The following is a 20,009-nucleotide window of genomic DNA, read 5'->3' on the forward strand; positions in this document are numbered from 1 at the left end:
ATGGTGTTAGGGAGTGTGCTAATTTCATTCTTTTCCATGTAGCTGTCCAGTTTTCCCAGCACCACTTATTGAAGAGGCTGTCTTTTCTCCATTGTATATTCTTGCCTCCTTTATCAAAAATAAGGTGCCAGGGCTTCCCTGGTAGCGCGGTGGTTGGGAGTCCGCCTGCTGATGCGGGGGACACGGGTTCATGCCCTGGTCCAGGAAGATCCTACATGCCGCGGAGCGGCTGGGTCCGTGAGCCATGGCCGCTGAGCCTGTGCATCCGGAGCCTGTGCTCTGCAATAGGAGGGGCCACAACAGTGAGAGGCCCGCGTACCACAAAAAAAAAAAAAAAAGTGACCATATGTGCGTGGGTTTATCTCTGGGCTTTCTGTCCTGTTCCATTGATCTATATTTCTGTTTTTGTGCCAGTACCATACTCTCTTGATTACTGTAGCTTTGTAGTATAGTCTGTTGTCCAGGAGCTTGATTCCTCCAGCTCAGTTTTTGTTTCTCAAGATTGCTTTGGCGATTTGGGGTCTTTTGTGTTTCCATATAAATGTGAAATTTTTTTGTTCTAGTTCTGTGAAAAATGCCATTGGTAGTTTCAAAGGGATTGCATTGAATCTATAGATTGCTTTGGGTAGTATAGTCATTTTCACAATATTGATTCTTCCAATCCAAGAACATGGTATATCTCTATCTGTTTGTATCTTCTTTAATTTCTTTCATCAGTGTCTTATAGTTTTCTGCATACAGGTGTTTTGTCTCCTTAGGTAGGTTTATTCCTTGGTAGTCTATTCTTTTTGTTGCACTGGTAAATGGGAGTGTTTCCTTAATTTCTCTTTCAGATTTTTCATCATTAGTGTATAGGAATGCAAGAGATTTCTGTGCATTAATTTTGTATCCTACAACTTTACCAGATTCATTGATTAGCTCTAGTAGTTTTCTGGTAGCATCTTTAGGATTCTCTGTGTATAGTATCATGTCATCTGCAAACAGTGACAGCTTTACTTCTTCTTTTCTGATTTGAATTCCTTTTATTTCTTTTTCTTCTCTGCTTGCTGTGGTTAAAACTTCCAAAACTATGTTGAATAACGGTGATGAGAGTGGACAACCTTGTCTTGTTCCTGATCTTAGAGGAAATGCTTTCATTTTTTCCCCATTGAGAACGATGTTGGCTGTGGGTTTTTCATATATGGACTTTATCATGTTGAGATAAGTTTCCTCTATGCCTACTTTCTGTAGCATTTTTATCATAAATCGGTGTTGAATTTTGTTGAAAGCTTTTTCTGCATCTATTGAGATGATCATATGGTTTTTATCCTTCAGTTTGTTAATATGCCTTATCACATTGATTGATTAGCATATATTGAAGAATCCTTGCATTCCTGGGATAAACCCCACTTGATCGTGGTGTATGATCCTTTTAATGTGCTGTTGGATTCTGTTTGCTAGTATCTTGTTGAGGATTTTTGCGTCTATGTTCATCAGTGATATTGGCCTGTAGTTCTCTTTCTTTGTGACATCTTTGGTTTTGGTATCAGGGTGATGGTGGCCTCTTAGAATGAGTTTGGGAGTGTTCCTCTCTCTGCTATATTTTGGAAGAGATTGAGAAGGATAGGTGTTAGCTCTTCTCTAAATGTTTGATAGAATTGCCTGTGAAGCCATCTGGTCCTGGGCTTTTGTTTGTTGGAAGATTTTTAATCACAATGTCAATTTCAGTGCTTGTGATTGGTCTGTTTATATTTTCTGTTTCTTCCTGGTTCAGTCTTGGAAGGTTGTGCTTTTCTAAGAATTTGTCTGTTTCTTCCAGGTTGTCCATTTTATTGGCATATAGTTGCTTGTAGTAATCTCTCATGATTTCTGCAGTGTCAGTTGTTACTTCTTCTTTTTCATTTCTAATTCTATTTCTTTTTGTGTGGGTTTTTAAAAAAATCTTTATTAGAGTGTATTTGCTTTACAATGGTGTGTTAGTTTCTGCTTTATATCAAAGTGAATCAGTTATACATATACATATATCCCCATATATCTTCCCTCTTGCGTCTCCCTCCCTCCCACCCTCCCTATCCCACCCTTCTAGCTGGTCACAAAGCACTGAGCTGATCTCCCTGTGCTATGCGGCTGCTTCCCACTAGCTATCTACCTTACATTTGGTAGTGTATATATATCCATGCCTCTCTCTCACTTTGTCACAGCTTACTCTTCCCCCTCCCCATATCCTCAAGTCCATTCTCTAGTAGGTCTGTGTCTTTATTCCTGTCTTACCCCTAGGTTCTTCATGACATTTTTTTTCTTAGATTCCATATATATGTGTTAGCATACGGTATTTGTCCTTCCCTTTCTGACTTACTTCACTCTGTATGACAGACTCTAGGTCTATCCACCTCATTACAAATAGCTCAGTTTCGTTTCTTTTTATGGCTGAGTAATATTCCATTGTATGTATGTGCCACATCTTCTTTATCCATTCATCAGATGATGGACACTTAGGTTGTTTCCATCTCTGGGCTATTGTAAATAGAGCTGCAACGAACATTTTGGTACATGACTCTTTTTGAATTATGGTTTTCTCAGGGTATATGCCCAGTAGTGGGATTGCTGGGTCGTATGGTAGTTCTATTTGTAGGGTTTTTTTTGTTTTTGTTTTTTGCGGTATGTGGGCCTCTCACTGTTGTGGCCTCTCCCGTTGCGGAGCAACAGGCTCCAGACGCGCAGGCTCAGTGGCCATGGCTCACGGGCGCAGCTGCTCCGCGGCATGTGGGATCTTCCCGGACCGGGGCACGAACCCATGTCCCCTGCATCGGCAGGCAGACTCTCAACCACTGCGCCACCAGGGAAGCCCTATTTGTAGTTTTTTTAAGGAACCTCCATACTGTTCTCCATAGTGGCTGTACCAATTCACATTCCCACCAACAGTGCAAGAGGGTTCCCTTTTCTCTATACCCTCTCCAGCATTTATTGTTTCTGGAGTTTTTGATGATGGCCTTTCTGACTGGTGTGAGATGATATCTCATTGTAGTTTTGATTTGCATTTCTCTAATGATTAATGATGTTGAGCATTCTTTCATGTGTTTGTTGGCAGTCTGTATATCTTCTTTGGAGAAATGTCTGTTTAGGTCTTCTGCCCATTTTTGGATTGGGTTGTTTGTTTTTTTGTTATTGAGTTACGTGAGGTGCTTATAAATTTTGGAGATTAATCTTTTGTCAGTTACTTCATTTGCAAATATTTTCTCCCATTCTGAGGGTTGTCTTTTGGTCTTGTTTATGGTTTCCTTTGCTGTGCAAAAGCTTTGAAGTTTCATTAGGTCCCATTTGTTTATTTTTGTTTTTATTTCCATCTCTCTAGGAGGTGGGTCAAAAAGGATCTTGCTGTGGTTTATGTCATAGAGTGTTCTGCCTATGTTTTCCTCTAAGGGTTTGATAGTTTCTGGTCTTACATGTAGGTCTTTAATCCATTTTGAGTTTATTTTTGTGTATGGTGTTAGGGAGTGATCTAATCTCATGTACCTGTCCAGTTTTTCCAGCACCACTTATTGAAGAGGCTGTCCTTTCTCCACTGTACATTCCTGCCTCCTTTATCAAAGATAAGGTGACCATATGTGCATGGGTTTATCTCTGGGCTTTCTATCCTGTTCCATTGATCTATATTTCTGTTTTTGTGCCAGTACCATACTGTCTTGATTACTGTAGCTTTGTAGTATAGTCTGAAGTCAGGGAGCCTGATTCCTTCAGCTCCATTTTTCGTTCTCAGTATTGCTTTGGCTATTCGGGGTCTTTTGTGTTTCCATACAAATTGTGAACTTTCTTGTTCTAGTTCTGTGAAAAATGCCAGTGGTAGTTTGATAGGGATTTCACTGAATCTGTAGATTGCTTTGGGTAGTAGAGTCATTTTCACAATGTTGATTCTTCCAATCCAAGAACATGGTATATCTCTCCGTCTAATTGTATCATCTTTAATTTCTTTCATCAGTGTCTTATAATTTTCTGCATACAGGTTTTATGTCTCCTTAGGTAGGTTTATTCCTTGGTAGTCTATTCTTTTTGTTGCACTGGTAAATGGGAGTGTTTTCTTGATTTCACTTTCAGATTTTTCATCATTAGTGTATAGGAATGCCAGAGATTTCTGTGCATTAATTTTGTATCCTGCTGCTTTACCAAATTCATTGATTAGCTCTAGTAGTTTTCTGGTAACATCTTTAGGATTCTCTATGTATAGTATCATGTCATGTGCAAACAGTGACAGCTTTACTTCTTTTCCAGTTTGGATTCCTTTTATTTCCTTTTCTTCTCTGATTGCTGTGGCTAAAACTTCCAAAACTATGTTGAATAAGAGTGGTGAGAATGGGCAACTTCCTTTTGTTCCTAATCTTAGTGGAAATGCTTTCAGTTCTTCACCATTGAGGACGATGTTGCCTGTGGGTTTGTCATATATGGACTTTATTATGTTGAGGAAAGTTCCCTCTGTGCCTACTTTCTGCAGCGTTTTTATCATAAATGGGTGTTGAATTTTGTTGATAGCTTTCTGTGCATCTATGGAGATGATCATATGGTTTTTCTCCTTCAGTTTGTTGATATGGTTTATCACATTGATTGATTTGCGTATATTGAAGAATCCTTGCATTCCTGGGATAAACCCCCGTTGATCATGGTGTATGATCCTTTTAATGTGCTGTTGGATTCTGTTTGCTAGTATTTTGTTGAGGATTTTTGCATCTGTGTTCATCAGTGATATTGGCCTGTAGTTTTCTTTCTTTGTGACATCCTTGTCTGGTTTTGGTATCAAGGTGATGGTAGCCTCGTAGAATGAGTTTGGGAGTGTTCCTCCCTCTGCTATATTTTGGAGGAGTTTGAGAAGGATAGGTGTTAGCTCTTCTGTAAATGTTTGATAGAATTCGCATGTGAAGCCATCTGGTCCTGGGCTTTTGTTTGTTGGAAGATTTTTAATCACAATGTCAATTTCAGTGCTTGTGATTGGTCTGTTCATATTTTCTATTTCTTCCTGATTCAGTCTTGGCAGGTTGTGCATTTCTAAGATTTTGTCCATTTCTTCCGGGTTGTCCATTTTATTGGCATATAGTTGCTTGTAGTAATCTCTCATGATCTTTTGTATTTCTGCAGTGTCAGTTGTTACTTCTCCTTTTTCATTTCTAATTCTATTGATTTGAGTCTTCTCCCTTTTTTTCTTGATGATTCTGGCTAATGGTTTATCAATTTTGTTTATCTTCTCAAAGAACCAGCTTTTAGTTGTATTGATCTTTGCTATAGTTTCCTTCATTTCTTTTTCATTTATTTCTGATCTTATTTCTATGATTTCTTTTCTTTTGCTAACTTGGAGTTTTTTTGTTCTTCTTTCTCTAATTGCTTTAGGTGCAAGTTTAGGTTGTTTATTCGAGATGTTTCCTGTTTCTTAAGGTAGGATTGTATTGCTATAAACTTCCCTCTTAGAACTGCTTTTGCTGCATCCCATAGGTTTTGGGTCGTCGTGTCTCCATTGTCATTTGTTTCTAGGTATTTTTTGATTTCCTCTTTGATTTCTTCAGTGATCACTTCGTTATTAAGTAGTGTATTGTTTAGCCTCCATGTGTTTGTATTTTTTACAGATCTTTTCCTGTAATTGATATCTAGTCTCATAGTGTTGTGGTCAGAAAAGATACTTGATACAATTCCAATTTTCTTAAATTTACTACGGCTTGATTTGTGACTCAAGATATAATCTATCCTGGAGAATGTTCCATGAGCACTTGAGAAAAATGTGTATTCTGTTGTTTTTGGATGGAACGTCCTAAAAATATCAATTAAGTCCATCTGGTTTAATTTATCATTTAAAGCTTGTGTTTCCTTATTTGTTTTCGTTTTGAATGATCTGTCCATTGGTGAAAGTGGGGTGTTAAAGGGCCCTACTATGAATGTGTTACTGTCGATTTCCCCTTTTATAGCTGTTAGTATTTGCCTTATGTATTGAGGTGCTCCTATGTTGGGTGCATAAATATTTACAATTGTTATATCTTCTTCTTGGATTGATCCCTTGATCATTATGTAGTGTCCTTCTTTGTCTCTTCTAATAGTCTTTATTTTAAAGTCTGTTTTGTCTGATAGGAGAATTGCTACTCCATCTTCCTTTTGATTTCCATCTGCATGGAATATCTTTTTCCATCCCTTTACTTTCAGTCCGTATGTGTCTCTAGGTCTGAAGTGGGTCTCTTGTAGACAGCATATCTATGGGTTTTGTTTTTGTATCCATTCAGCCAATCTGTGTCTTTTGGTGAGAGCATTTAGTCCATTTACATTTAAGATAATTATTGATATGTATGTTCCTATTCCCATTTTCTTAATTGTTTTGGGTTCGTTATTGTAGGTCTTTTCCTTCTCTTGTGTTCCTTGCCTAGAGAAGTTCCTTTAGCAGTTGTTGTAGAGCTGGTTTGGTGGTGCTGAACTCTCTCAGCTTTTGCTTGTCTATAAAGGTTTTAATTACTCCATCAGATCTGAATGAGATCCTTGTTGGGTAGGGTAATCTTGGTTGCAGGTTTTTCTCCTTCATCACTTTAAATATGTCCTGCCAGTCCCTTCTGGCTTGCAGAGTTTCTGCTGAAATATCAGCTGTTAACCTTATGGGGATTCCCTTGTGTGTTATTTGTTGTTTTTCCCTTGCTGCTTTTAATATGTTTTCTTTGTATTTAATTGTTGACAGTTTGATTAATATGTGTCTTGGTGTATTTCTCCTTGGATTTATCCTGTATGGGACTCTCTGTGCTTCCTGGACTTGATTAACTATTTCCTTTCCCATATTAGGGAAGTTTTCAACTATAATCTTTTCAAATATTTTCTCAGTCCCTTTCTTTTTCTCTTCTTCTTCTGGAACCCCTATAATTGGAATGTTGGTGCGTTTAATGTTGTCCCAGAGGTCTCTGAGACTGTCCTCAGTTCTTTTCATTCTTTTTCTTTATTCTGCTCTGCAGTAGTTATTTCCATTATTTATCTTCCAGGTCACTTATCCGTTCTTCTGCCTCAGTTATTCTGCTATTGATCCCATCTAGAGTATTTTTAATTTCATTTATTGTGTTGTTCATCGTTGTTTGTTTCATCTTTAGTTCTTCTAGGTCCTTGTTAAATGTTTCTTGCATTTTGTCTATTCTATTTCCAAGATTTTGGATCATCTTTACTATCATTATCCTGAATTCTTTTTCAGGTAGACTGCCTATTTCCTCTTCATTTGTTAGGTCTGATGGGTTTTTATCTTGCTCCTTCATCTGCTGTGTGTTTTTCTGTCTTCTCATTTTGCTTATCTTACTGTGTTTGGGGTCTCCTTTTTGCAGGCTGCAGGTTCGCAGTTCCCGTTGTTTTTGGTGTCTGTCCCCAGTGGCTAAGGTTGGTTCAGTGGGTTGTGTAGGCTTCCTGGTGGAGGGGACTGGTTGCTGTGTTCTGGTGGATGAGGCTGGATCTTGTCTTTCTGGTGGGCAGGTCCACGTCTGGTGGTGTGTTTTGGGGTGTCTGTGGCCTTATTATGATTTTAGGCAGCCTCTTTGCTGCTGATGGGTGGGGTTGTGTTCCTGTCTTGCTAGTTGTTTGGCATAGGATGTCCAGCACTGTAGCTTGCTGGTCGTTGAGTGAAGCTGGGTGCTGGTGTTGAGATGGGAGATTTTCGCTGTTTGATATTATGTGGAGCTGGGAGGTGTCTTGTTGACCAGTGTTCGAAGTTGGCTCTCCGACCTCAGAGGCATAGCACTGACTCCTGGCTGCAGCACCAAGAGCCTTTCATCCACACTACTCAGAATAAAAAGTAGAAAAAAAGAATTAGTAGACGTAGAAAGAAAGAAAGAAGGAAGCAAGGAAGGAAGGAAGGAGAGGGAGGGAGGGAGGGAGGGAGGAAGGAAGGAAAAAAAGAAAGAAAGAAGATAAAGTAAAATAAAATAAAGTAAGGTAAAATATAATAACGTTATTAAAATAAAAAATAATTAAGAAAAAAATTAACAAACAAAAAAACGGATGGATAGAACCCGAGGACAAATGGTGGAAGCAAAGCTATACAGAGAAAATCTCACACAGAAGCATACACATACACACTCACAAAAAGAGGAAAAGGGGAAAAAATCATAAATCTTGTTCTCAAAGTCCACCTCCTCAATTTGGGATGATTCGTTGTCTATTCATGTATTCCACAGATGCAGGGTACATCAGGTTGATTGTGGAGCTTTAATCCGCTGCTTCTGAGGCTGCTGGGAGAGATTTCCCTTTCTCTTCTTTGTTCTCACAGCTCCCAGGGGCTCAGCTTTGGATTTGGCCCCACCTCTGCGTGTAGGTCGCCGGAGGGCGTCTGTTCTTCGCTCAGACAGGACGGGGTTAAAGGAGCAGCTGCTTGGGGACTCTGGCTCACTCAGGCCGTGGGGGAGGGAGGGGCACGGAGTGCGGGGCGGCAGAGGCCGGCGTGACGTTGCATCAGCCTGAGGTGCGCCGTGCTTCTCCCGAGGAAGTTGTCCCTGGATCCTGGGACGCTGGCAGTGGCGGGCTGCACAGGCTTCCTGGAAGGGGGATGTGGATAGTGACCTGTGCTCGCACACAGGCTTCTTGGTGGCGGCAGCAGCAGCCTTAGCATCTCACGCACATCTCTGGGGTCCGTGCTTTTAGCCGCGTCTCGTGCCCGTCTCTGGAGCTCCTTTAAGCAGTGCTCATAATCCCCTCTCCTCGAGCACCAGGAAACAAAGAGGGAAGAAAAAGTCTCTTGCCTCTTCGGCAGCTCCAGACTTTTCCCCGGACTCCCTCCCAGCTAGCCGTGGTGCACTAACCCCCTTCAGGCTGTGTTCACGCCGCCAACCCCAGTCCTCTCCCTGCGCTGCTCCGACCGAGCCTCAGCTCCCAGCCCCGCCTGCCCCGGCGGGTGAGCAGACAAGCCTCTCGGGCTGGTGAGTGCCGGTGAGTGCCAGTCGGCACCGATCCTCTGGGTGGGAATCTCTCCGCTTTTCCTTCCGCACGCCTGTGGCTGCGCTCTCCTCCGCGGCTCCGAAGATTTCCCCCACCGCCACCCGCAGTCTCCGCCCGCGAAGGGGCTTCCTAGTGTGTGGAAGCCTTTCCTCCTTCACAGCTCCCTCCCACTGGTGCAGGTCCCGTCCCTATCCTTTTGTCTCTGTTTATTCTATTTTCTTTTGCCCTACCCAGGTACGTGGGGGAGTTTCTTGCCTTTTGGGAGGTCTGAGGTCTTCTGCCAGTGTTCAGTAGGTGTTCTGTAGGAGTAGTTCCACCTGTAGATGTATTTCTGGTGTATCTGTGGGGAGGAAGGTGATCTCCGCGTCTTACTCTTCCGCCATCTTCCCCTCGTCCTCTAATTCTATTGATTTAAGTCTTATCCCTTTTTTTCTTGTTGAGTCTGGCTAATGGTTTATCACTTTTATCTTCTCAAAGAACCAGCTTTTAGTTTTGATGTTTGCTATTGTTTCCTTCATTTATTTTTCATTTTTTTCTGACCTGATATTTATGATTTCTTTCCTTCTGCTAACTTTGGGGGTTTTTTGGTTCTTCTTTTGCTAATTGGTGTAAGGGTAGGTTGTTGATTTGAGATGTTTCTTGTTTCTTAAGGTAGGATTGTATTGCTATAAACTTCCCTCTTTGAACTGCTTTTGCTGCATCCATAGGTTTTGGGCCATCGTGTTCTCATTGTCATTTGTTTCTAGATATTTTTTGATTTCCTCTTTGATTTCTTCAGTGATCTCTTGGTATTTAGTACTGTATTGTTTAGCTTCCATGTGTTTGTATTTTTGACAGATTTTTTCCTGTAATTGATATCTCGTCTCATAGCATTGTGGTTAGAAAAGATACTTGATACGATTTCAGTTTTCTTAAATTTACCAAGGCTTGATTTGTGACCCAAGATATGATCTATCCTGGAGAATGTTCCATGAGCACTTGAGAAGAAAGTGTATTCTGTTGTTTTTGGATGGAATGTCTTATAAATATCAATTAAGTCCATCTGGTTTCATGTATCATTTAAAGCTTGTGTTTCCTTATTTATTTTCATTTTGGATGATCTGTCCATTGGTGAAAGTGGGGTGTTAAAGTCCCCAACTATGATTGTGTTACTGTCGATTTCCCCTTTTATGGCTGTTAACATTTGCCTTAGGTATTGATGTGCTCCTATGTTGGGTGCATAAATATTTACAATTGTTACATCTTCTTCTTGGATTGATCCCTTGATCATTATGTAGTGTCCTTCTTTGTCTCTTCTAATAGTCTTTATTTTAAAGTCTGTTTTGTCTGATAGGAGAATTGCTACTCCATCTTTCTTTTGATTTCCATTTGCATGGAATATCTTTTTCCATCCCCTCAATTTCAGTCTGTATGTGTCCCTAGGTCTGAAGTGGGTCTCTTGTAGACAGCATATATACGGGCCTTGTTTTTGTATCCATTCAGCCAGTCTGTGTCTTTTGGTTGGAGCATTTAATGCATTTACATTTAAGGTAATTGTTGATATGTATGTTCCTATTCCCATTTTCTTAATTGTTTTGGGTTTGTTATTGTAGGTCTTTTCCTTCTCTTGTGTTTCCTGCCTAGAGAAGTTCCTTTAGCATTTGTTGTAAAGCTGGTTTGGTGGTGCTGACTTCTTTTAGCTTGTGCTTATCTGTTCAGGTTTTAATTTCTCCATCGAATCTGAATGAGATCCTTGCTGGGTAGAGTAATCTTGGTTGTAGGTTTTTCCCTTTCATCACTTTAAATACGTCCTGCCACTCCCTTTTGGCTTGCAGAGTTTCTGCTGAAAGGTCAGCTGTTAACCTTATGGGGATTCCCTTGTATGTTATTTTCCCCTTGCTGCTTTTAATATTTTTTCTTTGTATTTAATTTTTTTTTTTTTTTTGCGGTATGCGGGCCTCTCACTGTTGTGGCCTCTCCCATTGCGGAGCGCAGGCTCCGGACGCGCAGGCTCAGTGGCCATGGCTCACAGGCCCAGCCGCTCTGCGGCTTGTGGGATCCTCCTGGACCTGGGCACGAACCTGTGTCCCCTGCATCGGCAGGCGGACTCTCAACCACTGTGCCACCAGGGAAGCCCTGTGTTTAATTTTTGATAGTTTGATTAATATGTGTCTTGGCGTGTTTCTCCATGGATTTATCGTGTATGGGACTCTCTGTGCTTCCTGGACTTGATTAACTATTTCCTCTCCTATATTAGGGAAGTTTTCAACTGTAATCTCTTCAAATATTTTCTCAGTCCCTTTCTTTTTCTCTTCTTACTTCTGGGACCCCTGTAATTCGAATGTTGGTGCGTTTAATGTTGTCCCAGAGGTCTGTGGGACTGTCCTCAATTCTTTTCATTCTTTTCTCTTTATTCTCCTCTGTGGTAGTTTTTTCCACTATTTTATCTTCCAGGTCACTTATCCATTTTTCTGCCTCAGTTATTCTGCTATTGATTCCTTCTAGAGAATTTTAAATTTCATTTATTGTGTTGTTCATCATTGTTTGTTTGCTCTTTACTTCTTCTAGGTCCTTGTAAATGTTTCTTGTATTTTCTCTATTCTATTTCCAAGATTTTGGATCATCTTTACTATCATTACTCTGAATTCTTTTTCAGGTAGACTGCGTATTTCCTCTTCCTTTGTTTGGTCTGGTGGGTTTTTACCTTGCTTCTTCATCTGCTGTGTGTTTCTCTGTCTTCTCATTTTGCTTAACTCACTGTGTTTGGGGTTTCCTTTTCGCAGGCTGCAGGTGCGTAGTTCCCTTTGTTTTTGGTGTTTGCCCCCAGTGGGTGAGGTTGGTTCAGTGGCTTGTGTAGATTTCCTGGTGGAGGGGACTGGTTGCTGTGTTCTGGTGGATGAGGCTGTATCTTGTCTTTCTGATGGGCAGGACCGCGTCCGGTGGTGTGTTTTGGGGTGTCTGTGGCCTTATTATGATTTTAGGCAGCCTCTTTGCTGCTGATGGGTGGGGTTGTGTTCCTGTCTTGCTAGTTGTTTGGCGTAGGGTTTCTAGCACTGTAGCTTGCTGGTCGTTGAGTGGAGCTGGGTCTTAGCATTGAGATGGAGCTCTCTGGGAGAGCTTTTGCTGTTTGATATTACGTGGAGCTGGGAGGTCTCTGGTGGACCAATGTCCCGAACTCGGCTCTCCCACCTCAGAGGCACAGGCCTGACACCCTGCCGGAACACCAAGACCCTGTCAGCCACATGGCTCCACACTCTGGAAACCCACACTCCAGAGGCCCTCCTTTCGATGTGCTTCCTCTCCCTGCTGCACAGGTCCTAACCAAATGACATTATTAAGAAAGTGGAAAGACAGTCTACAGAATGGGAGAAAATATGCAAATCTGAGAAGGGCCTAGTATCCATAATACATTAAAAAAAAAAAAAGACCTCTAACAACTAAACAACAAAAAGAAAAACAACACAATTAAAATATGGGCAAAGACTTCATTGGACATTTATCCAAAGAAGATATACAAATGGCCAACAAGTATATGAAAAGATGTGCAACGTCATTGGTCATTAAGGAAATGCAAATCAGCCACAGTGAGATACTACTTCACACCCCCAAGGATGGCTATAATTTAAAAACATCCCAAACGCAGAATATGATGTGTTGGTGAGGATGTCAGACCCTTGTGCTTTGCTGGCGAGAATGTAAAATTGCATAGCCACCGTGGAGAATAGTTTGGCAGTTCCTCAGAAAGTTAAATGTAGACTTAACCACATGACCCAGCAGTTCTACCTCTGGGTACATACCCCAAATAATTGAAGACAGGTATTCAAACAAGTACTTGTACACAGATGTTCCTAGCAGCACTATTCACAGCAGCCAAAAGGTAGGAACAACCCAGATGTCCATCAGTGGATGAATGGGTGAACAAAATGTGATTTATCCATACAATGGAATATTTTTTAGCCATAAAAAGGAGTAAAGTACTGATGCAGTGATAATGTGGAAACACATCAAAACGTCATGCTAAGTGAAAGAAGGCAGACGCAAAAGGTCACATATTGTGTGATTACATTTATGTGAAATGTCTGGAATAGATAAATTCATTGAGACAAAGAGCATATTAGTGGTTGCCAGGGGCTGGAGCAGGGGGAATGGTAGTGACTGATTCATGAGTACAAGGTTTCATTTGGGGATGACTAAAATGTTTTGGAACTAGATACAGGTGAGGGTTGTACAGCATTGTGAATATACTAAATGCCATTGAATTGTACATATTAAAATGGTTAATTTTATGTTATGTGAATTTTCCCTCAAATTAAAAAAATTGCATCATATAGTTTTTGTGATCTCATAAATAACTGTGGCTTTGCTGTCATGGTTACCTTGTGACTGTTGGAATCCATGTACTTTGTAGCATTAATACATTGGGAAAGTTCTTTCCAGCTGTGGGCAAGAAAACACGAAGACAGATGATCCCAAGTGGGTTTCGTCATAGAATAACAGTTAAGGAATATAGCCTTTTCTTTTTGACTTGTGGAAGCTGTTGAAACTTCTACCTTGAGTGCGCCCTTGGTTGTTTTAAAGTGTGATCTGGACTGATAGGATTTGGTCTCTTCATTTAATTTGAAAGAGCGTGTTTAAAGTAACTTTATAGTATTTGGCGATGGAGCAGCTTTTGGTTTTATGAAAATTAGGAGTAATTTCTCAAGAATGTGAGCTATACATATGGAATTGCAGTAAGATTTTTCTGGTGGTTTGCTGTGTTGCACTGCTAGAGACTTCTGTGACACTTTCGAAAGCCATTACAAGTGCTTTTTATTATAAGTGGAATTGGTGTCAGGAATAAGAAATTTTTTGTGTGTGCAAAAACTAAAATCCTTAGTTTCTTATTTTAATCTTATACCTGTTTGGTTTTTTGAAGGAGGGACTTTAAGTTAGATTCTAGCAAAGAGATCTGAGCTTGAGAAGAGCGTCTTAACTCAGAAAGGTAGCAGTGCTTTGCCAGTGATCGTGAAGCTTTTCTTTATGTATGGAGTTGATGCTTCTGCCTCAGGGTCATGTTCCTGCCCCTGTGTTGTATGTAGACTTGTTTCTCAAGCAGATGTTATTTATGCTAGTTGTCTTGCACGCTTCCACCTGGCTCCTCTCATGACCCACAACATGCCATCCAGGCTAAGGGTTTGCAGACTTGAAGCAAACAAAGCGAAGTGGTTTGTAGTGGATTGAACCCACAGCTAGTTAAAGCTCTTAGAGCAGTGCCTGACACAGAGTAAAAGCTTGACATGTGTATGCTAAAGACATAAGAATGATGGGGAAAGATCACTCGGTGCTGCGCTGGGTCTTTCTTGGGGTGCGCGGCTTCTCTAATTGTGATGCATGGGCTTAGTTGCCCCGCGGCATGTGGGATCTTAGTTCCCTGACCAGGGATTGAACCCACATCCCTTACACTGGAGGACCACCAGGGAAGTCCCCAGGGTGCTTTTTCGAGGGGCAAACTTGTTAACATTCAGATATTCGTAGTCCCTACTCTCTCGTGTACCCATGCACCGTTTGAAGTTCTGAGACCCTCTGGTATACTCACTTGAGGGCCATTTTACTGGGCATCTCAACCAAAGAGAATGCTTTGGGAAAGAAATAAAGAACTCAAAAGCAGTGGTTTTTCAACTGCTTCCCAAGTAATTTTAGGATCATGTGAAGCATTTCTGGTTGTTTGTTGAAAACATAGTTACTGTGTCATTCATTAAGCAAGAGCTACCATGTGTCTGTCATTGGGTAGAATGGGATGACATAGGGATAAGGGTCAGAGACAAAAGATGAAGATAACATAACTCCTTAGCCCGGAACTCAGTCTAGACCATTTTTTGTACCTCTAGAATCCATGTCAGGAAAACCCCAGGGCTTTGAATGGAAGAGCATCAGAAAATAGCACATCCTTAATGGTACTCACCCTTGAAGTTGTAAGGCTACGCATCAATTAATTTTTAAAAATATTATTCATTTATTTATTTATTTAGTTGCGTCGGGTGTTAGTTGCAGCATGCAGGCTCCTTAGTTGTGGCTCGTGGGCTCCTTAGTTGTAGCATGTGAACTCTTAGTTGCAGCATGCATGTGGGATCTAGTTCCCTGACCATGGATTGAACCTGGGCCCCCTGCATTGGGAGCGAGGAGTCTTAACCACTGTGCCACCAGGGAAGTCCCACACATCAGTTAATTTGATCATTTCTGCTAAGCCATCTCAAACTTAGCCAGGAGAGAAAGATGGAAACTCATTGGTGGAAAGAGATTTTAATGAGTCATCTTGTTCTGATCTATCATCAGAGACAATGAAGTGTTCCTTTTTTCCATTGATATTTTTCAGTTACTACTAGCATTTTTAATCATTTAAAATTGCTAGTTTGTATTTTAGTGACCTCTTCTTACTCTCCCCACCCCCTTGGTTTTTCTGTTTGTGTATAGTTCTGGTGAAAATGAGTTAGGAAAGGAGATTGATGAGATTGGATAGCTCAGCATCCTAGAATACACTTTATCTCTTTTCTCATGAAGTGAGGATATGTCGCTTCTTTTGCAGGACGGGATACAACTGCAGAAGCAACAAGTGAACCTTTAAAGATGCATATGGGGCTGCACAAAGAGAAGAGAGGAACTGGAGAAACCAAGGAAGTAAGGAAAAAGTATGTTTCCTGGGTAAATAGTACACTTCTGAATTTAGGTTTCTTGCATATCAATTACCATTACTTTGTCATGCCTAAGTCTTTATGGCTGTATTTAATCTTTGTTAAACATTCTTTATTTTCTCCTTCCTTGATTTTTATTGCTGAGCTCTTTGATCAAATGATTCTTTTAATCATTTGGATTAATCATTTGGATTAATCTAAAAATATCTGTATTGAATATACAATTTAGGTGACTTCTTAGATCACTTGATAGGAACCTGTTATATCTTAGGTTGACCATTGGGTATTATAAAAGAGTTGTGTGTTGTGTCTCTTGTGATGTGCAGGTTTAGTTCAAGGTCAATTTTTTAGTCTGAGTGCAAAACATACTTCTGCTTTATTAAATGACTGACTTGAAAAACACTGGTTTGAATACCAAATTATCCAAGCCATGTTCTCAGGCTATAGGATGTGTGGTACTGCTCTCTGGAGTATGAAAATTAATACTAAAGACAAAGCTGACTGGCCAATAATTAATGTAAATAGGCATAGCCTCCCCTTGATGAACTAGATGTGCCCTAGTAAAGTTATATACTCACATATGTATATACATATACACATATGTATATACATATATGAGTTGGGAACTCAGTTTATTCTGTTACTGAGCCACTCACAGGCTTAGATTTTGAGGGGTTTTGTTGTTAAAGTTTTTTAAATAAAGGAAATTTACTACCTTATTTATCATTATAAAGTTAAGAACCTTAATAAGTAGAACTTTTTGGAAAGAAAGGGGAGGAAATGGAGTCAGGGTCATTGCTGGTATATAATGGAAGTTCTGTGCACAGCAGCCTGACTTGGATAACTCCATGGCAACATCACTCCCTCCCCACAAGCCTGGGCCACCCAGCCCATGGGAATTTCCTCACAGCTGTCACTTGTGGAACTTCCTGTCTCATGGTGGATTGTGGCAGGCCTACTGTTAGATAGAAGGTATATTCCAGTTTTCTCATTCTTTAACTTTGAGTTGGAAGGTGGAGTAAAAACTATTTAATGGCCTTGTATATCAATCCTCTAAACTAAAAATGGCATGAGACAAGTTTATTACAAGTGCACTTGTGCACACATTTTCTAGTGCTCACCTTCACACCGACTCTGCGTCAGTCACACTGATCTCCTTACGGCTCTTCAGTCAGTCGTGGACTCTTGTCCTCCCAGGTAGCCACGTGGCTCCTGGCCCCCTTCTCCTTCAGGTCTCTGCTGTGGGGGCAAAGTGAATGTGAAGGCCAAAGCCAAATTGGAATCACCAGGAATTTTCTGTGATGTCAGTCTCCCTACCTAGCCCCTGGCAGCACTGAGCCACCTCGCCTAGCTCCAGCTTCCCTCCTTTCGCCCACTCCACTCCTCCTACCTATCAAATGTGATGTTTTGTTTATTCTACACATCATGCTTTTTCTATTTCACCTTTAAGATCTTTTAAAATTAATCTTTCACTTTCAAAGGCACATACCATTTGACTCAGCAATTGCATTTCTAGGAATTGATCTCACATGTAACCTCGCACAGGTATGCAAGTAATCTTGAACCTCCTCAGCCTCTGTTAAATCTTCATGCATGCTTCTGATTTCAGTAGCACTTGGACTGAGACTAATTATCTCTTGCTGCCACTGTTCCGTCGTTGGCATGGGTCATGTCCCCGTCCAATAACTTGGGCGGCTGCCTGCCTCTTTGCCTGAACTGCAGGCACAGGAGCTAAGTGTCCCCTTTTGGGCTTCTTCTTTTGCACTCCTGTTGCCTTACAGCAATCTTTCTCTTCCCATTTGCGAATATTACAAATGGTTTTGCGTTGCATTTTTTTAGACACTTAGATAATTACGTATAGAGTAATGGTATCTCGACTTAGCCGCACATTAGAATCAACTTAGAAGCGTTATAAATTACTAATGTCTCGTCCCACCACCAAAGATGCTGAGGCAGTTTGTCTGGGGTGAGTTGTAAGCATTGGCATTTTAAAAATCTGCCAGGGTGATTTTCACTGCGGTCAAGTTTGAGGACCAGAAATAGTGTTGATTTTTTCTATACTGGTGATGACTTTGGTCACTTTAAGCTCATCGTAACCATTTAAGTGATTTCTTTGGGTTTGCAAGTTACAGTGGTGTTATATATATTAAAAAATTTGCCTCTTCCTTTATTGTATTTGTATTTCTTACTCGTTTTCATGTTGCTTTGTATTGGAAGGCACTTCTGATCCTATATTAATTAACAGTGATGATAAAATGCTGCTTCACTTTGTGCCTGTTTTTAATGACTGCATGTCTCATTTCTTCCTTGAAGTATACTGTTGACATTTGGTTTTAAATAGTTACTCTAAAAAGGGTAAGAAAGTATACCTTTATTATTAGTTTTAGAATTTTAAAATTAAGAATATCTGTTGGAGTTTAACAAATGAATTTTTGGTATCTGATGACATGATGCAATTTAAAATTTTAACCTATTCCTAGATTCTGTTTACGGTTTTTTTTTTAATTTTTGAGCATAAGTTTTGAGTAAGCTTCATCTAGTTTTCTCTCTTCATTTTCTCTGCCAGTTTTAGAATTGGGTTCGTAGAATGAGCTAGATAACCTATATCTTGACCTTTTTTAGATATGTTTTCTATAATATGTTTTGTTTGTTTGTGGAGAGTTTGAAATGATCCACTAATAAACCATCAGGGGCGAGTTGCTTTGGGGGCAGGGGTGTAGTTATTTATTTTTTCAAAGATGTTGGTCTAGTTAAGTATTTTAGAATCTTTGTTTTCTAACAATGCTTAAAGCAATGCTTGTCCTCTGTTCTTTTTTTTAATAGTCTATAAATTTCTTGTGCAGTGATTTTGTTATATTTTCTAATTTCATTATTATTTCAGAGCTCTGTTATTTCAAGCAGAATGTTGTCAGATTTTGTCTTCTGTTCAACCAATCTTGAAGATTCTATAACTTATGTGTGAATTTAGCATCTTTAATTTATGGTTGCTTTTGCATTTGTTATGTTTTCTACGTATAATTCGTTTCTTAATTTTTGTATTGCTTAGTCGTCTCTTTCCTGTTACGCCTTCTGTTTTATGGAGTGGCCTTTTCTTCTTTTTAACTTTAAGACAAAATTTAAACGTGAACAATTCTCTTAGTGCTAAAAATAACATTTGTTCCCTAAATTTATTTACTATCATCAAAGCAAAAGCAGGAACTTTCCTTTCATTCCATATAAGGAAACTCAGTTTCTCCCTGTTTGGCATCCCCTCTTCTTACTTCTCATCTACTCCAGATATTTTTACCCTTCACATTTTACATTTGTTCTGTGAGGTGCACTAATTCTTCTAGGTTTCAGCCTGATACTCATAAGTATTTTGTTATTCTTGATTAAGTTAGTTAACAACCACTGAAGCCTCACTCTGAGCTGGACAGACACTGAACTAGGTGCAGGAGATACAAAGAGAAAGGTAGCTCTGTCCTTGCCTTCAAGGTCCCTTTCTGGTTGAGGAGGTGGCATGCATGCAAACCCACAATGGCGAAAGACGTGATGTGTCAGGTGTCCTGGAGACACAGGGAGGGAGGGAATGATGTTTGGTGAGTCAGCGAAGGCATCCTGAATGCTGAGTGTTACTGTGCCAGTAGGGCTTTGTTGGATAGAGGATAAAGCGGACGGGCAAAAGCCTGAAGGTACCTAAGCGGCTGGAGAGGAGACTGGACAAAGGGTTGTTGGGGCCAGATTGCGAAGCACCTGGAATGCCTGGCCAACAAATTTCGGCTTTCTGCGGCCCCACCAGAAAGGTTTTAAAGCCGGGGAGTACTCTGTTCAAGCCTGTTTTTAGGAAGATAACTCTGGCTGTCATGTGAGGCACGGACTGCAGGGAGGAAGTCAGTTGAGCAGCTGTGGCAGTCATCCAGGTAAGAGATGATGAGAACTCAAACAAGGGGGTAGCAGCGGCGATGGAGAAGATGAGGTGTTTTGAGGAAGAATCTAAAAATACTCGTTCCTGACTCAGGTGAGATTGGGATTAGAGGATGACTTAGAGGGTTTTCTTGTTTGTTCGTTTTAGGGAAGGTAATAACAGACGGTGGAAATACGACTACCTTATATCACGGGGTGGATGTTGTGGAGGGGGTCGCAGAGACTACTTTGGAGAGAGACAGAGCATTTTAGGACTTACTGAGTTTAAAAAATTGTCAACAGATCTAGGAAAACATATCTAGGGGTAATTGGAAATATGAGTTAGAAACTCAGTTGAGATGTAGGGGCCGGAAATAAAGGTTGTGAGATATACTTGCTCCAAGGAGGAGGTCAAAGCCATGGAAAAGATATAAAGTTCCCCCTGTCAGAGCATGTAGGCAGAAAAAAGGGCTTAGGTTGGCCTCCTGGCCAAGACCAGTCTTTATGTGCAGGAAGTCAAAATGTACTGAGCCCTGTAACACATGTCCTGCACGGGGCGGTGAGAGCTTTTTCAGATGG

The 20,009-nt window shown here is 40.6% G+C and overlaps 1 protein-coding gene across 12 annotated transcripts in view; it reads left to right on the forward strand.

The window, feature by feature from the left end:
- Positions 1 to 20,009, forward strand: part of ZHX3 (zinc fingers and homeoboxes 3) — a 147,581-nt gene that overhangs the window by 66,267 nt on the left and 61,305 nt on the right. For 6 of the 12 annotated variants that reach the window (XR_009535840.1, XR_009535844.1, XR_009535842.1 and 3 more), the window contains one exon: positions 15,443 to 15,545. The exons of 3 other annotated variants lie outside the window; for them this stretch is intronic. The gene's annotated coding sequence lies outside the window, so the exon portion shown is untranslated. The remainder of the gene's footprint in view (positions 1 to 15,442; positions 15,546 to 20,009) is intronic. 3 more of the 12 variants (XR_009535843.1, XR_009535848.1, XR_009535846.1) reach the window with 1 other exon arrangement.

The sequence above is a fragment of the Lagenorhynchus albirostris genome, chromosome 15 (genome assembly GCF_949774975.1).
Source record: "Lagenorhynchus albirostris chromosome 15, mLagAlb1.1, whole genome shotgun sequence".
Lineage (NCBI taxonomy): Eukaryota > Metazoa > Chordata > Mammalia > Artiodactyla > Delphinidae > Lagenorhynchus > Lagenorhynchus albirostris.